The sequence below is a fragment of the Agelaius phoeniceus genome, chromosome 35 (assembly GCF_051311805.1).
Source record: "Agelaius phoeniceus isolate bAgePho1 chromosome 35, bAgePho1.hap1, whole genome shotgun sequence".
Taxonomy (NCBI): domain Eukaryota; kingdom Metazoa; phylum Chordata; class Aves; order Passeriformes; family Icteridae; genus Agelaius; species Agelaius phoeniceus.
In genome coordinates this window covers 4090268-4113436 of record NC_135299.1, presented here as the reverse complement: position 1 = coordinate 4113436, position 23169 = coordinate 4090268, and positions in this window count along the sequence as shown.

Below are 23169 nucleotides of genomic sequence, written 5' to 3'. Positions count from 1 at the left end.
TGGCTACGCCGCCCCCTTTTATCCCAGTTCTCTTCAATGCTCACAGCTGCAGCCCATCAAGGACAACCAGGACCTGTGGGGCAAAGCCTCTAGGCAGATATTCAAATAGAATCCATTTCCTCTACTCTAGCCAGTAAGTACTACCCTACAAGTCCTCAGAACCCCAAAGGCCACCTTTCATCTGACACCCAGACCCTGGGGAAAGGACTTCTTTTTCCCATGGCAAATGGCCTCCCTTGGCAGCCACTCACCCTGGCAGAAAGTGGGAGCCTAGCTAGAATGATGCAATCGTTGCTGGATTTTTCCAAAAGAAAAGCTGCCAGCAACTAGGGCCCTGGAAGTACTTAGAGCTTTAAACGCCACCTTGAACATATTACTGAGACCCTGGGGAAAGGACTTCGTTTTTCCCATGGAAAATGGCCTTCATTTGTGGCCACTTGGCCTGGCAGGCAGGGCAGTGCCAAGCCAGGAATCTACAAACTGTGCTGGATCCTTCCAGAACGAAAGCTGCCAGCAACTAGGACCCTGCAAGTCCTTACAGCCCCAGATGCCACCAGTCATCTGACACCCAGAGCCTGGGCCAATGACTTCGTTTTCCCCATGGAAAATGGCCTCCATTTCTGGCCACTCGCCCTGACCAAGAGGGTGGTGCCCAGCAAGAAATTTGCAAGCTTTGCTGGATTGCTCCAAATCGAAAGCTGCCACTTGTTGTTGTTCTATTTCTCTAGAGTCCCATCATGCTGTTCTCAGATTGCTAAAGTCCATACCTCCTCGGTGTGTTCTTATGGCTGCAGATCTTCACAGCACAGACGCTTTCTTCTGCATGCTGTTCTTTCCCAGTTCAGGGCTCCTTCAAGGCTCTCCCTGAATGGCTACGCCGCCCCCTTTTATCCCAGTTCTCTTCAATGCTCACAGCTGCAGCCCATCAAGGACAACCAGGACCTGTGGGACAGATATTCAAATAGAATCCATTTCCTCTACTCTAGCCAGTAAGTACTACCCTACAAGTCCTCAGAACCCCAAAGGCCACCTTTCATCTGACACCCAGACCCTGGGGAAAGGACTTCTTTTTCCCATGGCAAATGGCCTCCCTTGGCAGCCACTCACCCTGGCAGAAAGTGGGAGCCTAGCTAGAATGATGCAATCGTTGCTGGATTTTTCCAAAAGAAAAGCTGGCAGCAACTAGGGCCCTGGAAGTACTTAGAGCCTCAAACGCCACCTTGAACATATTACTGAGACCCTGGGGAAAGGACTTCGTTTTTCCCATGGAAAATGGCCTTCATTTGTGGCCACTTGGCCTGGCAGGCAGGGCAGTGCCAAGCCAGGAATCTACAAACTGTGCTGGATCCTTCCAGAACGAAAGCTGCCAGCAACTAGGACCCTGCAAGTCCTTAGAGCCCCAGATGCCACCAGTCATCTGACACCCAGAGCCTGGGCCAATGACTTCGTTTTCCCCATGGAAAATGGCCTCCATTTCTGGCCACTCGCCCTGACCAAGAGGGTGGTGCCCAGCAAGAAATTTGCAAGCTTTGCTGGATTGCTCCAAATCGAAAGCTGCCACTTGTTGTTGTTCTATTTCTCTAGAGTCCCATCATGCTGTTCTCAGATTGCTAAAGTCCATACCTCCTCGGTGTGTTCTTATGGCTGCAGATCTTCACAGCACAGACGCTTTCTTCTGCATGCTGTTCTTTCCCAGTTCAGGGCTCCTTCAAGGCTCTCCCTGAATGGCTACGCCGCCCCCTTTTATCCCAGTTCTCTTCAATGCTCACAGCTGCAGCCCATCAAGGACAACCAGGACCTGTGGGGCAAAGCCTCTAGACAGATATTCAAATAGAATCCATTTCCTCTACTCTAGCCAGTAAGTACTACCCTACAAGTCCTCAGAACCCCAAAGGCCACCTTTCATCTGACACCCAGACCCTGGGGAAAGGACTTCTTTTTCCCATGGCAAATGGCCTCCCTTGGCAGCCACTCACCCTGGCAGAAAGTGGGAGCCTAGCTAGAATGATGCAATCGTTGCTGGATTTTTCCAAAAGAAAAGCTGCCAGCAACTAGGGCCCTGGAAGTACTTAGAGCTTTAAACGCCACCTTGAACATATTACTGAGACCCTGGGGAAAGGACTTCGTTTTTCCCATGGAAAATGGCCTTCATTTGTGGCCACTTGGCCTGGCAGGCAGGGCAGTGCCAAGCCAGGAATCTACAAACTGTGCTGGATCCTTCCAGAACGAAAGCTGCCAGCAACTAGGACCCTGCAAGTCCTTAGAGCCCCAGATGCCACCAGTCATCTGACACCCAGAGCCTGGGCCAATGACTTCGTTTTCCCCATGGAAAATGGCCTCCATTTCTGGCCACTCGCCCTGACCAAGAGGGTGGTGCCCAGCAAGAAATTTGCAAGCTTTGCTGGATTGCTCCAAATCGAAAGCTGCCACTTGTTGTTGTTCTATTTCTCTAGAGTCCCATCATGCTGTTCTCAGATTGCTAAAGTCCATACCTCCTCGGTGTGTTCTTATGGCTGCAGATCTTCACAGCACAGACGCTTTCTTCTGCATGCTGTTCTTTCCCAGTTCAGGGCTCCTTCAAGGCTCTCCCTGAATGGCTACGCCGCCCCCTTTTATCCCAGTTCTCTTCAATGCTCACAGCTGCAGCCCATCAAGGACAACCAGGACCTGTGGGACAGATATTCAAATAGAATCCATTTCCTCTACTCTAGCCAGTAAGTACTACCCTACAAGTCCTCAGAACCCCAAAGGCCACCTTTCATCTGACACCCAGACCCTGGGGAAAGGACTTCTTTTTCCCATGGCAAATGGCCTCCCTTGGCAGCCACTCACCCTGGCAGAAAGTGGGAGCCTAGCTAGAATGATGCAATCGTTGCTGGATTTTTCCAAAAGAAAAGCTGGCAGCAACTAGGGCCCTGGAAGTACTTAGAGCCTCAAACGCCACCTTGAACATATTACTGAGACCCTGGGGAAAGGACTTCGTTTTTCCCATGGAAAATGGCCTTCATTTGTGGCCACTTGGCCTGGCAGGCAGGGCAGTGCCAAGCCAGGAATCTACAAACTGTGCTGGATCCTTCCAGAACGAAAGCTGCCAGCAACTAGGACCCTGCAAGTCCTTAGAGCCCCAGATGCCACCAGTCATCTGACACCCAGAGCCTGGGCCAATGACTTCGTTTTCCCCATGGAAAATGGCCTCCATTTCTGGCCACTCGCCCTGACCAAGAGGGTGGTGCCCAGCAAGAAATTTGCAAGCTTTGCTGGATTGCTCCAAATCGAAAGCTGCCACTTGTTGTTGTTCTATTTCTCTAGAGTCCCATCATGCTGTTCTCAGATTGCTAAAGTCCATACCTCCTCGGTGTGTTCTTATGGCTGCAGATCTTCACAGCACAGACGCTTTCTTCTGCATGCTGTTCTTTCCCAGTTCAGGGCTCCTTCAAGGCTCTCCCTGAATGGCTACGCCGCCCCCTTTTATCCCAGTTCTCTTCAATGCTCACAGCTGCAGCCCATCAAGGACAACCAGGACCTGTGGGGCAAAGCCTCTAGACAGATATTCAAATAGAATCCATTTCCTCTACTCTAGCCAGTAAGTACTACCCTACAAGTCCTCAGAACCCCAAAGGCCACCTTTCATCTGACACCCAGACCCTGGGGAAAGGACTTCTTTTTCCCATGGCAAATGGCCTCCCTTGGCAGCCACTCACCCTGGCAGAAAGTGGGAGCCTAGCTAGAATGATGCAATCGTTGCTGGATTTTTCCAAAAGAAAAGCTGCCAGCAACTAGGGCCCTGGAAGTACTTAGAGCTTTAAACGCCACCTTGAACATATTACTGAGACCCTGGGGAAAGGACTTCGTTTTTCCCATGGAAAATGGCCTTCATTTGTGGCCACTTGGCCTGGCAGGCAGGGCAGTGCCAAGCCAGGAATCTACAAACTGTGCTGGATCCTTCCAGAACGAAAGCTGCCAGCAACTAGGACCCTGCAAGTCCTTAGAGCCCCAGATGCCACCAGTCATCTGACACCCAGAGCCTGGGCCAATGACTTCGTTTTCCCCATGGAAAATGGCCTCCATTTCTGGCCACTCGCCCTGACCAAGAGGGTGGTGCCCAGCAAGAAATTTGCAAGCTTTGCTGGATTGCTCCAAATCGAAAGCTGCCACTTGTTGTTGTTCTATTTCTCTAGAGTCCCATCATGCTGTTCTCAGATTGCTAAAGTCCATACCTCCTCGGTGTGTTCTTATGGCTGCAGATCTTCACAGCACAGACGCTTTCTTCTGCATGCTGTTCTTTCCCAGTTCAGGGCTCCTTCAAGGCTCTCCCTGAATGGCTACGCCGCCCCCTTTTATCCCAGTTCTCTTCAATGCTCACAGCTGCAGCCCATCAAGGACAACCAGGACCTGTGGGACAGATATTCAAATAGAATCCATTTCCTCTACTCTAGCCAGTAAGTACTACCCTACAAGTCCTCAGAACCCCAAAGGCCACCTTTCATCTGACACCCAGACCCTGGGGAAAGGACTTCTTTTTCCCATGGCAAATGGCCTCCCTTGGCAGCCACTCACCCTGGCAGAAAGTGGGAGCCTAGCTAGAATGATGCAATCGTTGCTGGATTTTTCCAAAAGAAAAGCTGGCAGCAACTAGGGCCCTGGAAGTACTTAGAGCCTCAAACGCCACCTTGAACATATTACTGAGACCCTGGGGAAAGGACTTCGTTTTTCCCATGGAAAATGGCCTTCATTTGTGGCCACTTGGCCTGGCAGGCAGGGCAGTGCCAAGCCAGGAATCTACAAACTCTGCTGGATCCTTCCAGAACGAAAGCTGCCAGCAACTAGGACCCTGCAAGTCCTTACAGCCCCAGATGCCACCAGTCATCTGACACCCAGAGCCTGGGCCAATGACTTCGTTTTCCCCATGGAAAATGGCCTCCATTTCTGGCCACTCGCCCTGACCAAGAGGGTGGTGCCCAGCAAGAAATTTGCAAGCTTTGCTGGATTGCTCCAAATCTAAAGCTGCCACTTGTTGTTGTTCTATTTCTCTAGAGTCCCATCATGCTGTTCTCAGATTGCTAAAGTCCATACCTCCTCGGTGTGTTCTTATGGCTGCAGATCTTCACAGCACAGACGCTTTCTTCTGCATGCTGTTCTTTCCCAGTTCAGGGCTCCTTCAAGGCTCTCCCTGAATGGCTACGCCGCCCCCTTTTATCCCAGTTCTCTTCAATGCTCACAGCTGCAGCCCATCAAGGACAACCAGGACCTGTGGGGCAAAGCCTCTAGGCAGATATTCAAATAGAATCCATTTCCTCTACTCTAGCCAGTAAGTACTACCCTACAAGTCCTCAGAACCCCAAAGGCCACCTTTCATCTGACACCCAGACCCTGGGGAAAGGACTTCTTTTTCCCATGGCAAATGGCCTCCCTTGGCAGCCACTCACCCTGGCAGAAAGTGGGAGCCTAGCTAGAATGATGCAATCGTTGCTGGATTTTTCCAAAAGAAAAGCTGCCAGCAACTAGGGCCCTGGAAGTACTTAGAGCTTTAAACGCCACCTTGAACATATTACTGAGACCCTGGGGAAAGGACTTCGTTTTTCCCATGGAAAATGGCCTTCATTTCTGGCCACTTGGCCTGGCAGGCAGGGCAGTGCCAAGCCAGGAATCTACAAACTGTGCTGGATCCTTCCAGAACGAAAGCTGCCAGCAACTAGGACCCTGCAAGTCCTTACAGCCCCAGATGCCACCAGTCATCTGACACCCAGAGCCTGGGCCAATGACTTCGTTTTCCCCATGGAAAATGGCCTCCATTTCTGGCCACTCGCCCTGACCAAGAGGGTGGTGCCCAGCAAGAAATTTGCAAGCTTTGCTGGATTGCTCCAAATCGAAAGCTGCCACTTGTTGTTGTTCTATTTCTCTAGAGTCCCATCATGCTGTTCTCAGATTGCTAAAGTCCATACCTCCTCGGTGTGTTCTTATGGCTGCAGATCTTCACAGCACAGACGCTTTCTTCTGCATGCTGTTCTTTCCCAGTTCAGGGCTCCTTCAAGGCTCTCCCTGAATGGCTACGCCGCCCCCTTTTATCCCAGTTCTCTTCAATGCTCACAGCTGCAGCCCATCAAGGACAACCAGGACCTGTGGGACAGATATTCAAATAGAATCCATTTCCTCTACTCTAGCCAGTAAGTACTACCCTACAAGTCCTCAGAACCCCAAAGGCCACCTTTCATCTGACACCCAGACCCTGGGGAAAGGACTTCTTTTTCCCATGGCAAATGGCCTCCCTTGGCAGCCACTCACCCTGGCAGAAAGTGGGAGCCTAGCTAGAATGATGCAATCGTTGCTGGATTTTTCCAAAAGAAAAGCTGGCAGCAACTAGGGCCCTGGAAGTACTTAGAGCCTCAAACGCCACCTTGAACATATTACTGAGACCCTGGGGAAAGGACTTCGTTTTTCCCATGGAAAATGGCCTTCATTTCTGGCCACTTGGCCTGGCAGGCAGGGCAGTGCCAAGCCAGGAATCTACAAACTGTGCTGGATCCTTCCAGAACGAAAGCTGCCAGCAACTAGGACCCTGCAAGTCCTTAGAGCCCCAGATGCCACCAGTCATCTGACACCCAGAGCCTGGGCCAATGACTTCGTTTTCCCCATGGAAAATGGCCTCCATTTCTGGCCACTCGCCCTGACCAAGAGGGTGGTGCCCAGCAAGAAATTTGCAAGCTTTGCTGGATTGCTCCAAATCGAAAGCTGCCACTTGTTGTTGTTCTATTTCTCTAGAGTCCCATCATGCTGTTCTCAGATTGCTAAAGTCCATACCTCCTCGGTGTGTTCTTATGGCTGCAGATCTTCACAGCACAGACGCTTTCTTCTGCATGCTGTTCTTTCCCAGTTCAGGGCTCCTTCAAGGCTCTCCCTGAATGGCTACGCCGCCCCCTTTTATCCCAGTTCTCTTCAATGCTCACAGCTGCAGCCCATCAAGGACAACCAGGACCTGTGGGGCAAAGCCTCTAGACAGATATTCAAATAGAATCCATTTCCTCTACTCTAGCCAGTAAGTACTACCCTACAAGTCCTCAGAACCCCAAAGGCCACCTTTCATCTGACACCCAGACCCTGGGGAAAGGACTTCTTTTTCCCATGGCAAATGGCCTCCCTTGGCAGCCACTCACCCTGGCAGAAAGTGGGAGCCTAGCTAGAATGATGCAATCGTTGCTGGATTTTTCCAAAAGAAAAGCTGGCAGCAACTAGGGCCCTGGAAGTACTTAGAGCCTCAAACGCCACCTTGAACATATTACTGAGACCCTGGGGAAAGGACTTCGTTTTTCCCATGGAAAATGGCCTTCATTTGTGGCCACTCTGCCTGGCAGGCAGGGCAGTGCCAAGCCAGGAATCTACAAACTCTGCTGGATCCTTCCAGAACGAAAGCTGCCAGCAACTAGGACCCTGCAAGTCCTTAGAGCCCCAGATGCCACCAGTCATCTGACACCCAGAGCCTGGGCCAATGACTTCGTTTTCCCCATGGAAAATGGCCTCCATTTCTGGCCACTCGCCCTGACCAAGAGGGTGGTGCCCAGCAAGAAATTTGCAAGCTTTGCTGGATTGCTCCAAATCGAAAGCTGCCACTTGTTGTTGTTCTATTTCTCTAGAGTCCCATCATGCTGTTCTCAGATTGCTAAAGTCCATACCTCCTCGGTGTGTTCTTATGGCTGCAGATCTTCACAGCACAGACGCTTTCTTCTGCATGCTGTTCTTTCCCAGTTCAGGGCTCCTTCAAGGCTCTCCCTGAATGGCTACGCCGCCCCCTTTTATCCCAGTTCTCTTCAATGCTCACAGCTGCAGCCCATCAAGGACAACCAGGACCTGTGGGACAGATATTCAAATAGAATCCATTTCCTCTACTCTAGCCAGTAAGTACTACCCTACAAGTCCTCAGAACCCCAAAGGCCACCTTTCATCTGACACCCAGACCCTGGGGAAAGGACTTCTTTTTCCCATGGCAAATGGCCTCCCTTGGCAGCCACTCACCCTGGCAGAAAGTGGGAGCCTAGCTAGAATGATGCAATCGTTGCTGGATTTTTCCAAAAGAAAAGCTGGCAGCAACTAGGGCCCTGGAAGTACTTAGAGCCTCAAACGCCACCTTGAACATATTACTGAGACCCTGGGGAAAGGACTTCGTTTTTCCCATGGAAAATGGCCTTCATTTCTGGCCACTTGGCCTGGCAGGCAGGGCAGTGCCAAGCCAGGAATCTACAAACTGTGCTGGATCCTTCCAGAACGAAAGCTGCCAGCAACTAGGACCCTGCAAGTCCTTAGAGCCCCAGATGCCACCAGTCATCTGACACCCAGAGCCTGGGCCAATGACTTCGTTTTCCCCATGGAAAATGGCCTCCATTTCTGGCCACTCGCCCTGACCAAGAGGGTGGTGCCCAGCAAGAAATTTGCAAGCTTTGCTGGATTGCTCCAAATCGAAAGCTGCCACTTGTTGTTGTTCTATTTCTCTAGAGTCCCATCATGCTGTTCTCAGATTGCTAAAGTCCATACCTCCTCGGTGTGTTCTTATGGCTGCAGATCTTCACAGCACAGACGCTTTCTTCTGCATGCTGTTCTTTCCCAGTTCAGGGCTCCTTCAAGGCTCTCCCTGAATGGCTACGCCGCCCCCTTTTATCCCAGTTCTCTTCAATGCTCACAGCTGCAGCCCATCAAGGACAACCAGGACCTGTGGGGCAAAGCCTCTAGACAGATATTCAAATAGAATCCATTTCCTCTACTCTAGCCAGTAAGTACTACCCTACAAGTCCTCAGAACCCCAAAGGCCACCTTTCATCTGACACCCAGACCCTGGGGAAAGGACTTCTTTTTCCCATGGCAAATGGCCTCCCTTGGCAGCCACTCACCCTGGCAGAAAGTGGGAGCCTAGCTAGAATGATGCAATCGTTGCTGGATTTTTCCAAAAGAAAAGCTGCCAGCAACTAGGGCCCTGGAAGTACTTAGAGCTTTAAACGCCACCTTGAACATATTACTGAGACCCTGGGGAAAGGACTTCGTTTTTCCCATGGAAAATGGCCTTCATTTGTGGCCACTTGGCCTGGCAGGCAGGGCAGTGCCAAGCCAGGAATCTACAAACTGTGCTGGATCCTTCCAGAACGAAAGCTGCCAGCAACTAGGACCCTGCAAGTCCTTAGAGCCCCAGATGCCACCAGTCATCTGACACCCAGAGCCTGGGCCAATGACTTCGTTTTCCCCATGGAAAATGGCCTCCATTTCTGGCCACTCGCCCTGACCAAGAGGGTGGTGCCCAGCAAGAAATTTGCAAGCTTTGCTGGATTGCTCCAAATCGAAAGCTGCCACTTGTTGTTGTTCTATTTCTCTAGAGTCCCATCATGCTGTTCTCAGATTGCTAAAGTCCATACCTCCTCGGTGTGTTCTTATGGCTGCAGATCTTCACAGCACAGACGCTTTCTTCTGCATGCTGTTCTTTCCCAGTTCAGGGCTCCTTCAAGGCTCTCCCTGAATGGCTACGCCGCCCCCTTTTATCCCAGTTCTCTTCAATGCTCACAGCTGCAGCCCATCAAGGACAACCAGGACCTGTGGGGCAAAGCCTCTAGACAGATATTCAAATAGAATCCATTTCCTCTACTCTAGCCAGTAAGTACTACCCTACAAGTCCTCAGAACCCCAAAGGCCACCTTTCATCTGACACCCAGACCCTGGGGAAAGGACTTCTTTTTCCCATGGCAAATGGCCTCCCTTGGCAGCCACTCACCCTGGCAGAAAGTGGGAGCCTAGCAAAAATGATGCAATCGTTGCTGGATTTTTCCAAAAGAAAAGCTGGCAGCAACTAGGGCCCTGGAAGTACTTAGAGCCTCAAACGCCACCTTGAACATATTACTGAGACCCTGGGGAAAGGACTTCGTTTTTCCCATGGAAAATGGCCTTCATTTGTGGCCACTTGGCCTGGCAGGCAGGGCAGTGCCAAGCCAGGAATCTACAAACTGTGCTGGATCCTTCCAAAACGAAAGCTGCCAGCAACTAGGACCCTGCAAGTCCTTAGAGCCCCAGATGCCACCAGTCATCTGACACCCAGAGCCTGGGCCAATGACTTCGTTTTCCCCATGGAAAATGGCCTCCATTTCTGGCCACTCGCCCTGACCAAGAGGGTGGTGCCCAGCAAGAAATTTGCAAGCTTTGCTGGATTGCTCCAAATCGAAAGCTGCCACTTGTTGTTGTTCTATTTCTCTAGAGTCCCATCATGCTGTTCTCAGATTGCTAAAGTCCATACCTCCTCGGTGTGTTCTTATGGCTGCAGATCTTCACAGCACAGACGCTTTCTTCTGCATGCTGTTCTTTCCCAGTTCAGGGCTCCTTCAAGGCTCTCCCTGAATGGCTACGCCGCCCCCTTTTATCCCAGTTCTCTTCAATGCTCACAGCTGCAGCCCATCAAGGACAACCAGGACCTGTGGGACAGATATTCAAATAGAATCCATTTCCTCTACTCTAGCCAGTAAGTACTACCCTACAAGTCCTCAGAACCCCAAAGGCCACCTTTCATCTGACACCCAGACCCTGGGGAAAGGACTTCTTTTTCCCATGGCAAATGGCCTCCCTTGGCAGCCACTCACCCTGGCAGAAAGTGGGAGCCTAGCTAGAATGATGCAATCGTTGCTGGATTTTTCCAAAAGAAAAGCTGGCAGCAACTAGGGCCCTGGAAGTACTTAGAGCCTCAAACGCCACCTTGAACATATTACTGAGACCCTGGGGAAAGGACTTCGTTTTTCCCATGGAAAATGGCCTTCATTTCTGGCCACTTGGCCTGGCAGGCAGGGCAGTGCCAAGCCAGGAATCTACAAACTGTGCTGGATCCTTCCAGAACGAAAGCTGCCAGCAACTAGGACCCTGCAAGTCCTTAGAGCCCCAGATGCCACCAGTCATCTGACACCCAGAGCCTGGGCCAATGACTTCGTTTTCCCCATGGAAAATGGCCTCCATTTCTGGCCACTCGCCCTGACCAAGAGGGTGGTGCCCAGCAAGAAATTTGCAAGCTTTGCTGGATTGCTCCAAATCTAAAGCTGCCACTTGTTGTTGTTCTATTTCTCTAGAGTCCCATCATGCTGTTCTCAGATTGCTAAAGTCCATACCTCCTCGGTGTGTTCTTATGGCTGCAGATCTTCACAGCACAGACGCTTTCTTCTGCATGCTGTTCTTTCCCAGTTCAGGGCTCCTTCAAGGCTCTCCCTGAATGGCTACGCCGCCCCCTTTTATCCCAGTTCTCTTCAATGCTCACAGCTGCAGCCCATCAAGGACAACCAGGACCTGTGGGACAGATATTCAAATAGAATCCATTTCCTCTACTCTAGCCAGTAAGTACTACCCTACAAGTCCTCAGAACCCCAAAGGCCACCTTTCATCTGACACCCAGACCCTGGGGAAAGGACTTCTTTTTCCCATGGCAAATGGCCTCCCTTGGCAGCCACTCACCCTGGCAGAAAGTGGGAGCCTAGCTAGAATGATGCAATCGTTGCTGGATTTTTCCAAAAGAAAAGCTGGCAGCAACTAGGGCCCTGGAAGTACTTAGAGCCTCAAACGCCACCTTGAACATATTACTGAGACCCTGGGGAAAGGACTTCGTTTTTCCCATGGAAAATGGCCTTCATTTGTGGCCACTTGGCCTGGCAGGCAGGGCAGTGCCAAGCCAGGAATCTACAAACTGTGCTGGATCCTTCCAAAACGAAAGCTGCCAGCAACTAGGACCCTGCAAGTCCTTAGAGCCCCAGATGCCACCAGTCATCTGACACCCAGAGCCTGGGCCAATGACTTCGTTTTCCCCATGGAAAATGGCCTCCATTTCTGGCCACTCGCCCTGACCAAGAGGGTGGTGCCCAGCAAGAAATTTGCAAGCTTTGCTGGATTGCTCCAAATCGAAAGCTGCCACTTGTTGTTGTTCTATTTCTCTAGAGTCCCATCATGCTGTTCTCAGATTGCTAAAGTCCATACCTCCTCGGTGTGTTCTTATGGCTGCAGATCTTCACAGCACAGACGCTTTCTTCTGCATGCTGTTCTTTCCCAGTTCAGGGCTCCTTCAAGGCTCTCCCTGAATGGCTACGCCGCCCCCTTTTATCCCAGTTCTCTTCAATGCTCACAGCTGCAGCCCATCAAGGACAACCAGGACCTGTGGGACAGATATTCAAATAGAATCCATTTCCTCTACTCTAGCCAGTAAGTACTACCCTACAAGTCCTCAGAACCCCAAAGGCCACCTTTCATCTGACACCCAGACCCTGGGGAAAGGACTTCTTTTTCCCATGGCAAATGGCCTCCCTTGGCAGCCACTCACCCTGGCAGAAAGTGGGAGCCTAGCTAGAATGATGCAATCGTTGCTGGATTTTTCCAAAAGAAAAGCTGGCAGCAACTAGGGCCCTGGAAGTACTTAGAGCCTCAAACGCCACCTTGAACATATTACTGAGACCCTGGGGAAAGGACTTCGTTTTTCCCATGGAAAATGGCCTTCATTTGTGGCCACTTGGCCTGGCAGGCAGGGCAGTGCCAAGCCAGGAATCTACAAACTGTGCTGGATCCTTCCAAAACGAAAGCTGCCAGCAACTAGGACCCTGCAAGTCCTTAGAGCCCCAGATGCCACCAGTCATCTGACACCCAGAGCCTGGGCCAATGACTTCGTTTTCCCCATGGAAAATGGCCTCCATTTCTGGCCACTCGCCCTGACCAAGAGGGTGGTGCCCAGCAAGAAATTTGCAAGCTTTGCTGGATTGCTCCAAATCGAAAGCTGCCACTTGTTGTTGTTCTATTTCTCTAGAGTCCCATCATGCTGTTCTCAGATTGCTAAAGTCCATACCTCCTCGGTGTGTTCTTATGGCTGCAGATCTTCACAGCACAGACGCTTTCTTCTGCATGCTGTTCTTTCCCAGTTCAGGGCTCCTTCAAGGCTCTCCCTGAATGGCTACGCCGCCCCCTTTTATCCCAGTTCTCTTCAATGCTCACAGCTGCAGCCCATCAAGGACAACCAGGACCTGTGGGACAGATATTCAAATAGAATCCATTTCCTCTACTCTAGCCAGTAAGTACTACCCTACAAGTCCTCAGAACCCCAAAGGCCACCTTTCATCTGACACCCAGACCCTGGGGAAAGGACTTCTTTTTCCCATGGCAAATGGCCTCCCTTGGCAGCCACTCACCCTGGCAGAAAGTGGGAGCCTAGCTAGAATGATGCAATCGTTGCTGGATTTTTCCAAAAGAAAAGCTGGCAGCAACTAGGGCCCTGGAAGTACTTAGAGCCTCAAACGCCACCTTGAACATATTACTGAGACCCTGGGGAAAGGACTTCGTTTTTCCCATGGAAAATGGCCTTCATTTCTGGCCACTTGGCCTGGCAGGCAGGGCAGTGCCAAGCCAGGAATCTACAAACTGTGCTGGATCCTTCCAGAACGAAAGCTGCCAGCAACTAGGACCCTGCAAGTCCTTAGAGCCCCAGATGCCACCAGTCATCTGACACCCAGAGCCTGGGCCAATGACTTCGTTTTCCCCATGGAAAATGGCCTCCATTTCTGGCCACTCGCCCTGACCAAGAGGGTGGTGCCCAGCAAGAAATTTGCAAGCTTTGCTGGATTGCTCCAAATCGAAAGCTGCCACTTGTTGTTGTTCTATTTCTCTAGAGTCCCATCATGCTGTTCTCAGATTGCTAAAGTCCATACCTCCTCGGTGTGTTCTTATGGCTGCAGATCTTCACAGCACAGACGCTTTCTTCTGCATGCTGTTCTTTCCCAGTTCAGGGCTCCTTCAAGGCTCTCCCTGAATGGCTACGCCGCCCCCTTTTATCCCAGTTCTCTTCAATGCTCACAGCTGCAGCCCATCAAGGACAACCAGGACCTGTGGGGCAAAGCCTCTAGGCAGATATTCAAATAGAATCCATTTCCTCTACTCTAGCCAGTAAGTACTACCCTACAAGTCCTCAGAACCCCAAAGGCCACCTTTCATCTGACACCCAGACCCTGGGGAAAGGACTTCTTTTTCCCATGGCAAATGGCCTCCCTTGGCAGCCACTCACCCTGGCAGAAAGTGGGAGCCTAGCTAGAATGATGCAATCGTTGCTGGATTTTTCCAAAAGAAAAGCTGCCAGCAACTAGGGCCCTGGAAGTACTTAGAGCTTTAAACGCCACCTTGAACATATTACTGAGACCCTGGGGAAAGGACTTCGTTTTTCCCATGGAAAATGGCCTTCATTTGTGGCCACTTGGCCTGGCAGGCAGGGCAGTGCCAAGCCAGGAATCTACAAACTGTGCTGGATCCTTCCAGAACGAAAGCTGCCAGCAACTAGGACCCTGCAAGTCCTTAGAGCCCCAGATGCCACCAGTCATCTGACACCCAGAGCCTGGGCCAATGACTTCGTTTTCCCCATGGAAAATGGCCTCCATTTCTGGCCACTCGCCCTGACCAAGAGGGTGGTGCCCAGCAAGAAATTTGCAAGCTTTGCTGGATTGCTCCAAATCTAAAGCTGCCACTTGTTGTTGTTCTATTTCTCTAGAGTCCCATCATGCTGTTCTCAGATTGCTAAAGTCCATACCTCCTCGGTGTGTTCTTATGGCTGCAGATCTTCACAGCACAGACGCTTTCTTCTGCATGCTGTTCTTTCCCAGTTCAGGGCTCCTTCAAGGCTCTCCCTGAATGGCTACGCCGCCCCCTTTTATCCCAGTTCTCTTCAATGCTCACAGCTGCAGCCCATCAAGGACAACCAGGACCTGTGGGACAGATATTCAAATAGAATCCATTTCCTCTACTCTAGCCAGTAAGTACTACCCTACAAGTCCTCAGAACCCCAAAGGCCACCTTTCATCTGACACCCAGACCCTGGGGAAAGGACTTCTTTTTCCCATGGCAAATGGCCTCCCTTGGCAGCCACTCACCCTGGCAGAAAGTGGGAGCCTAGCTAGAATGATGCAATCGTTGCTGGATTTTTCCAAAAGAAAAGCTGGCAGCAACTAGGGCCCTGGAAGTACTTAGAGCCTCAAACGCCACCTTGAACATATTACTGAGACCCTGGGGAAAGGACTTCGTTTTTCCCATGGAAAATGGCCTTCATTTGTGGCCACTTGGCCTGGCAGGCAGGGCAGTGCCAAGCCAGGAATCTACAAACTGTGCTGGATCCTTCCAGAACGAAAGCTGCCAGCAACTAGGACCCTGCAAGTCCTTAGAGCCCCAGATGCCACCAGTCATCTGACACCCAGAGCCTGGGCCAATGACTTCGTTTTCCCCATGGAAAATGGCCTCCATTTCTGGCCACTCGCCCTGACCAAGAGGGTGGTGCCCAGCAAGAAATTTGCAAGCTTTGCTGGATTGCTCCAAATCGAAAGCTGCCACTTGTTGTTGTTCTATTTCTCTAGAGTCCCATCATGCTGTTCTCAGATTGCTAAAGTCCATACCTCCTCGGTGTGTTCTTATGGCTGCAGATCTTCACAGCACAGACGCTTTCTTCTGCATGCTGTTCTTTCCCAGTTCAGGGCTCCTTCAAGGCTCTCCCTGAATGGCTACGCCGCCCCCTTTTATCCCAGTTCTCTTCAATGCTCACAGCTGCAGCCCATCAAGGACAACCAGGACCTGTGGGGCAAAGCCTCTAGACAGATATTCAAATAGAATCCATTTCCTCTACTCTAGCCAGTAAGTACTACCCTACAAGTCCTCAGAACCCCAAAGGCCACCTTTCATCTGACACCCAGACCCTGGGGAAAGGACTTCTTTTTCCCATGGCAAATGGCCTCCCTTGGCAGCCACTCACCCTGGCAGAAAGTGGGAGCCTAGCTAGAATGATGCAATCGTTGCTGGATTTTTCCAAAAGAAAAGCTGCCAGCAACTAGGGCCCTGGAAGTACTTAGAGCTTTAAACGCCACCTTGAACATATTACTGAGACCCTGGGGAAAGGACTTCGTTTTTCCCATGGAAAATGGCCTTCATTTGTGGCCACTTGGCCTGGCAGGCAGGGCAGTGCCAAGCCAGGAATCTACAAACTGTGCTGGATCCTTCCAGAACGAAAGCTGCCAGCAACTAGGACCCTGCAAGTCCTTAGAGCCCCAGATGCCACCAGTCATCTGACACCCAGAGCCTGGGCCAATGACTTCGTTTTCCCCATGGAAAATGGCCTCCATTTCTGGCCACTCGCCCTGACCAAGAGGGTGGTGCCCAGCAAGAAATTTGCAAGCTTTGCTGGATTGCTCCAAATCTAAAGCTGCCACTTGTTGTTGTTCTATTTCTCTAGAGTCCCATCATGCTGTTCTCAGATTGCTAAAGTCCATACCTCCTCGGTGTGTTCTTATGGCTGCAGATCTTCACAGCACAGACGCTTTCTTCTGCATGCTGTTCTTTCCCAGTTCAGGGCTCCTTCAAGGCTCTCCCTGAATGGCTACGCCGCCCCCTTTTATCCCAGTTCTCTTCAATGCTCACAGCTGCAGCCCATCAAGGACAACCAGGACCTGTGGGACAGATATTCAAATAGAATCCATTTCCTCTACTCTAGCCAGTAAGTACTACCCTACAAGTCCTCAGAACCCCAAAGGCCACCTTTCATCTGACACCCAGACCCTGGGGAAAGGACTTCTTTTTCCCATGGCAAATGGCCTCCCTTGGCAGCCACTCACCCTGGCAGAAAGTGGGAGCCTAGCTAGAATGATGCAATCGTTGCTGGATTTTTCCAAAAGAAAAGCTGGCAGCAACTAGGGCCCTGGAAGTACTTAGAGCCTCAAACGCCACCTTGAACATATTACTGAGACCCTGGGGAAAGGACTTCGTTTTTCCCATGGAAAATGGCCTTCATTTGTGGCCACTTGGCCTGGCAGGCAGGGCAGTGCCAAGCCAGGAATCTACAAACTGTGCTGGATCCTTCCAGAACGAAAGCTGCCAGCAACTAGGACCCTGCAAGTCCTTAGAGCCCCAGATGCCACCAGTCATCTGACACCCAGAGCCTGGGCCAATGACTTCGTTTTCCCCATGGAAAATGGCCTCCATTTCTGGCCACTCGCCCTGACCAAGAGGGTGGTGCCCAGCAAGAAATTTGCAAGCTTTGCTGGATTGCTCCAAATCGAAAGCTGCCACTTGTTGTTGTTCTATTTCTCTAGAGTCCCATCATGCTGTTCTCAGATTGCTAAAGTCCATACCTCCTCGGTGTGTTCTTATGGCTGCAGATCTTCACAGCACAGACGCTTTCTTCTGCATGCTGTTCTTTCCCAGTTCAGGGCTCCTTCAAGGCTCTCCCTGAATGGCTACGCCGCCCCCTTTTATCCCAGTTCTCTTCAATGCTCACAGCTGCAGCCCATCAAGGACAACCAGGACCTGTGGGACAGATATTCAAATAGAATCCATTTCCTCTACTCTAGCCAGTAAGTACTACCCTACAAGTCCTCAGAACCCCAAAGGCCACCTTTCATCTGACACCCAGACCCTGGGGAAAGGACTTCTTTTTCCCATGGCAAATGGCCTCCCTTGGCAGCCACTCACCCTGGCAGAAAGTGGGAGCCTAGCTAGAATGATGCAATCGTTGCTGGATTTTTCCAAAAGAAAAGCTGGCAGCAACTAGGGCCCTGGAAGTACTTAGAGCCTCAAACGCCACCTTGAACATATTACTGAGACCCTGGGGAAAGGACTTCGTTTTTCCCATGGAAAATGGCCTTCATTTGTGGCCACTTGGCCTGGCAGGCAGGGCAGTGCCAAGCCAGGAATCTACAAACTGTGCTGGATCCTTCCAGAACGAAAGCTGCCAGCAACTAGGACCCTGCAAGTCCTTAGAGCCCCAGATGCCACCAGTCATCTGACACCCAGAGCCTGGGCCAATGACTTCGTTTTCCCCATGGAAAATGGCCTCCATTTCTGGCCACTCGCCCTGACCAAGAGGGTGGTGCCCAGCAAGAAATTTGCAAGCTTTGCTGGATTGCTCCAAATCGAAAGCTGCCACTTGTTGTTGTTCTATTTCTCTAGAGTCCCATCATGCTGTTCTCAGATTGCTAAAGTCCATACCTCCTCGGTGTGTTCTTATGGCTGCAGATCTTCACAGCACAGACGCTTTCTTCTGCATGCTGTTCTTTCCCAGTTCAGGGCTCCTTCAAGGCTCTCCCTGAATGGCTACGCCGCCCCCTTTTATCCCAGTTCTCTTCAATGCTCACAGCTGCAGCCCATCAAGGACAACCAGGACCTGTGGGACAGATATTCAAATAGAATCCATTTCCTCTACTCTAGCCAGTAAGTACTACCCTACAAGTCCTCAGAACCCCAAAGGCCACCTTTCATCTGACACCCAGACCCTGGGGAAAGGACTTCTTTTTCCCATGGCAAATGGCCTCCCTTGGCAGCCACTCACCCTGGCAGAAAGTGGGAGCCTAGCTAGAATGATGCAATCGTTGCTGGATTTTTCCAAAAGAAAAGCTGGCAGCAACTAGGGCCCTGGAAGTACTTAGAGCCTCAAACGCCACCTTGAACATATTACTGAGACCCTGGGGAAAGGACTTCGTTTTTCCCATGGAAAATGGCCTTCATTTGTGGCCACTTGGCCTGGCAGGCAGGGCAGTGCCAAGCCAGGAATCTACAAACTGTGCTGGATCCTTCCAAAACGAAAGCTGCCAGCAACTAGGACCCTGCAAGTCCTTAGAGCCCCAGATGCCACCAGTCATCTGACACCCAGAGCCTGGGCCAATGACTTCGTTTTCCCCATGGAAAATGGCCTCCATTTCTGGCCACTCGCCCTGACCAAGAGGGTGGTGCCCAGCAAGAAATTTGCAAGCTTTGCTGGATTGCTCCAAATCGAAAGCTGCCACTTGTTGTTGTTCTATTTCTCTAGAGTCCCATCATGCTGTTCTCAGATTGCTAAAGTCCATACCTCCTCGGTGTGTTCTTATGGCTGCAGATCTTCACAGCACAGACGCTTTCTTCTGCATGCTGTTCTTTCCCAGTTCAGGGCTCCTTCAAGGCTCTCCCTGAATGGCTACGCCGCCCCCTTTTATCCCAGTTCTCTTCAATGCTCACAGCTGCAGCCCATCAAGGACAACCAGGACCTGTGGGACAGATATTCAAATAGAATCCATTTCCTCTACTCTAGCCAGTAAGTACTACCCTACAAGTCCTCAGAACCCCAAAGGCCACCTTTCATCTGACACCCAGACCCTGGGGAAAGGACTTCTTTTTCCCATGGCAAATGGCCTCCCTTGGCAGCCACTCACCCTGGCAGAAAGTGGGAGCCTAGCTAGAATGATGCAATCGTTGCTGGATTTTTCCAAAAGAAAAGCTGGCAGCAACTAGGGCCCTGGAAGTACTTAGAGCCTCAAACGCCACCTTGAACATATTACTGAGACCCTGGGGAAAGGACTTCGTTTTTCCCATGGAAAATGGCCTTCATTTGTGGCCACTTGGCCTGGCAGGCAGGGCAGTGCCAAGCCAGGAATCTACAAACTGTGCTGGATCCTTCCAAAACGAAAGCTGCCAGCAACTAGGACCCTGCAAGTCCTTAGAGCCCCAGATGCCACCAGTCATCTGACACCCAGAGCCTGGGCCAATGACTTCGTTTTCCCCATGGAAAATGGCCTCCATTTCTGGCCACTCGCCCTGACCAAGAGGGTGGTGCCCAGCAAGAAATTTGCAAGCTTTGCTGGATTGCTCCAAATCGAAAGCTGCCACTTGTTGTTGTTCTATTTCTCTAGAGTCCCATCATGCTGTTCTCAGATTGCTAAAGTCCATACCTCCTCGGTGTGTTCTTATGGCTGCAGATCTTCACAGCACAGACGCTTTCTTCTGCATGCTGTTCTTTCCCAGTTCAGGGCTCCTTCAAGGCTCTCCCTGAATGGCTACGCCGCCCCCTTTTATCCCAGTTCTCTTCAATGCTCACAGCTGCAGCCCATCAAGGACAACCAGGACCTGTGGGACAGATATTCAAATAGAATCCATTTCCTCTACTCTAGCCAGTAAGTACTACCCTACAAGTCCTCAGAACCCCAAAGGCCACCTTTCATCTGACACCCAGACCCTGGGGAAAGGACTTCTTTTTCCCATGGCAAATGGCCTCCCTTGGCAGCCACTCACCCTGGCAGAAAGTGGGAGCCTAGCTAGAATGATGCAATCGTTGCTGGATTTTTCCAAAAGAAAAGCTGGCAGCAACTAGGGCCCTGGAAGTACTTAGAGCCTCAAACGCCACCTTGAACATATTACTGAGACCCTGGGGAAAGGACTTCGTTTTTCCCATGGAAAATGGCCTTCATTTGTGGCCACTTGGCCTGGCAGGCAGGGCAGTGCCAAGCCAGGAATCTACAAACTCTGCTGGATCCTTCCAAAACGAAAGCTGCCAGCAACTAGGACCCTGCAAGTCCTTAGAGCCCCAGATGCCACCAGTCATCTGACACCCAGAGCCTGGGCCAATGACTTCGTTTTCCCCATGGAAAATGGCCTCCATTTCTGGCCACTCGCCCTGACCAAGAGGGTGGTGCCCAGCAAGAAATTTGCAAGCTTTGCTGGATTGCTCCAAATCGAAAGCTGCCACTTGTTGTTGTTCTATTTCTCTAGAGTCCCATCATGCTGTTCTCAGATTGCTAAAGTCCATACCTCCTCGGTGTGTTCTTATGGCTGCAGATCTTCACAGCACAGACGCTTTCTTCTGCATGCTGTTCTTTCCCAGTTCAGGGCTCCTTCAAGGCTCTCCCTGAATGGCTACGCCGCCCCCTTTTATCCCAGTTCTCTTCAATGCTCACAGCTGCAGCCCATCAAGGACAACCAGGACCTGTGGGACAGATATTCAAATAGAATCCATTTCCTCTACTCTAGCCAGTAAGTACTACCCTACAAGTCCTCAGAACCCCAAAGGCCACCTTTCATCTGACACCCAGACCCTGGGGAAAGGACTTCTTTTTCCCATGGCAAATGGCCTCCCTTGGCAGCCACTCACCCTGGCAGAAAGTGGGAGCCTAGCTAGAATGATGCAATCGTTGCTGGATTTTTCCAAAAGAAAAGCTGCCAGCAACTAGGGCCCTGGAAGTACTTAGAGCCTCAAACGCCACCTTGAACATATTACTGAGACCCTGGGGAAAGGACTTCGTTTTTCCCATGGAAAATGGCCTTCATTTCTGGCCACTTGGCCTGGCAGGCAGGGCAGTGCCAAGCCAGGAATCTACAAACTCTGCTGGATCCTTCCAGAACGAAAGCTGCCAGCAACTAGGACCCTGCAAGTCCTTAGAGCCCCAGATGCCACCAGTCATCTGACACCCAGAGCCTGGGCCAATGACTTCGTTTTCCCCATGGAAAATGGCCTCCATTTCTGGCCACTCGCCCTGACCAAGAGGGTGGTGCCCAGCAAGAAATTTGCAAGCTTTGCTGGATTGCTCCAAATCGAAAGCTGCCACTTGTTGTTGTTCTATTTCTCTAGAGTCCCATCATGCTGTTCTCAGATTGCTAAAGTCCATACCTCCTCGGTGTGTTCTTATGGCTGCAGATCTTCACAGCACAGACGCTTTCTTCTGCATGCTGTTCTTTCCCAGTTCAGGGCTCCTTCAAGGCTCTCCCTGAATGGCTACGCCGCCCCCTTTTATCCCAGTTCTCTTCAATGCTCACAGCTGCAGCCCATCAAGGACAACCAGGACCTGTGGGACAGATATTCAAATAGAATCCATTTCCTCTACTCTAGCCAGTAAGTACTACCCTACAAGTCCTCAGAACCCCAAAGGCCACCTTTCATCTGACACCCAGACCCTGGGGAAAGGACTTCTTTTTCCCATGGCAAATGGCCTCCCTTGGCAGCCACTCACCCTGGCAGAAAGTGGGAGCCTAGCTAGAATGATGCAATCGTTGCTGGATTTTTCCAAAAGAAAAGCTGGCAGCAACTAGGGCCCTGGAAGTACTTAGAGCCTCAAACGCCACCTTGAACATATTACTGAGACCCTGGGGAAAGGACTTCATTTTTCCCATGGAAAATGGCCTTCATTTGTGGCCACTTGGCCTGGCAGGCAGGGCAGTGCCAAGCCAGGAATCTACAAACTCTGCTGGATCCTTCCAAAACGAAAGCTGCCAGCAACTAGGACCCTGCAAGTCCTTAGAGCCCCAGATGCCACCAGTCATCTGACACCCAGAGCCTGGGCCAATGACTTCGTTTTCCCCATGGAAAATGGCCTCCATTTCTGGCCACTCGCCCTGACCAAGAGGGTGGTGCCCAGCAAGAAATTTGCAAGCTTTGCTGGATTGCTCCAAATCGAAAGCTGCCACTTGTTGTTGTTCTATTTCTCTAGAGTCCCATCATGCTGTTCTCAGATTGCTAAAGTCCATACCTCCTCGGTGTGTTCTTATGGCTGCAGATCTTCACAGCACAGACGCTTTCTTCTGCATGCTGTTCTTTCCCAGTTCAGGGCTCCTTCAAGGCTCTCCCTGAATGGCTACGCCGCCCCCTTTTATCCCAGTTCTCTTCAATGCTCACAGCTGCAGCCCATCAAGGACAACCAGGACCTGTGGGACAGATATTCAAATAGAATCCATTTCCTCTACTCTAGCCAGTAAGTACTACCCTACAAGTCCTCAGAACCCCAAAGGCCACCTTTCATCTGACACCCAGACCCTGGGGAAAGGACTTCTTTTTCCCATGGCAAATGGCCTCCCTTGGCAGCCACTCACCCTGGCAGAAAGTGGGAGCCTAGCTAGAATGATGCAATCGTTGCTGGATTTTTCCAAAAGAAAAGCTGGCAGCAACTAGGGCCCTGGAAGTACTTAGAGCCTCAAACGCCACCTTGAACATATTACTGAGACCCTGGGGAAAGGACTTCGTTTTTCCCATGGAAAATGGCCTTCATTTCTGGCCACTTGGCCTGGCAGGCAGGGCAGTGCCAAGCCAGGAATCTACAAACTGTGCTGGATCCTTCCAGAACGAAAGCTGCCAGCAACTAGGACCCTGCAAGTCCTTAGAGCCCCAGATGCCACCAGTCATCTGACACCCAGAGCCTGGGCCAATGACTTCGTTTTCCCCATGGAAAATGGCCTCCATTTCTGGCCACTCGCCCTGACCAAGAGGGTGGTGCCCAGCAAGAAATTTGCAAGCTTTGCTGGATTGCTCCAAATCGAAAGCTGCCACTTGTTGTTGTTCTATTTCTCTAGAGTCCCATCATGCTGTTCTCAGATTGCTAAAGTCCATACCTCCTCGGTGTGTTCTTATGGCTGCAGATCTTCACAGCACAG